The sequence below is a fragment of the Cervus canadensis genome, chromosome 3 (assembly GCF_019320065.1).
Source record: "Cervus canadensis isolate Bull #8, Minnesota chromosome 3, ASM1932006v1, whole genome shotgun sequence".
NCBI classification, from domain to species: Eukaryota; Metazoa; Chordata; class Mammalia; order Artiodactyla; family Cervidae; genus Cervus; species Cervus canadensis.
Window position 1 is genome coordinate 30,239,220 of NC_057388.1, and position 943 is coordinate 30,240,162.

The following is a 943-nucleotide window of genomic DNA, read 5'->3' on the forward strand; positions in this document are numbered from 1 at the left end:
GTCCATGGTGTCTCCCAGAGTCAGACGCAACTGAAGTGACTGAGCTCTCATGCATACACGCACAGACACTACTTCAAAATATAACTGTTTCTTCCTATAGAAATCTAAATACACAAGTCATTTCCTCCATGAATCTCCCTAATTTTTCAGTCAGATGTAATATCCCTCCTGTATATATTGAGTTGGCCAAAACTTTCTTTTGGATTTTTCTGTAAGATGTTATGGGAAACCCAAAAGAACTTTTTGGCCAGCCCAATACATTTGTAATATCTGGGCTAAACCTTTTTCTATTATGTCCTTGAAATTTTATTTTGAATTGTAGTTCATTGTGTATATACATCACTTTCATGCATCATGAGCTTGCTGTCGGTAGAGACTGTACATAAAACACAGTCACACTTTAATAACTTTTCACGCAGTAGTCTTAGCTTTCAACTTTAACTGAAATGCTGTAATTTGTCTAGCAGATCAATTTCACAAATTGATTCATCTTCCTACTGCTCCTAAAAAAATGACTAGAAAGGATAATTTTGTTTGTTTCACAGGTGTTAAAAATCCAGAAAAAAAAATTGCTATCTTTGGACATGTTTCTTGAAATCACCATGGATTGGCCAAAAAGTTCATACAGGTTTTTCCATAAGATGTTGTGGAACCAGCCTAATAGCTAGAAATGGATTCTTCTTCTTTTGTCCATAGTAAACTATTCTAAACATTTAAAATTTTAAAGCATGTGTTCCACCTGTATTCATTTCTATGAAATTGTTGTAGGACATTAATACAGGCTGATGGAACTCAAAATTTACCCTCATTTGTTCCATTCCTGTGTTCTTTTCACCAGCTGCTCTTCATAGTTTAGAAGTAAGTGCCTGCTATGTGCCAGGCACAGTTGTAGGTGCTAGAGATACAACTGTAAACAAACCAAACATAGTCTGTTTTCTAGTTT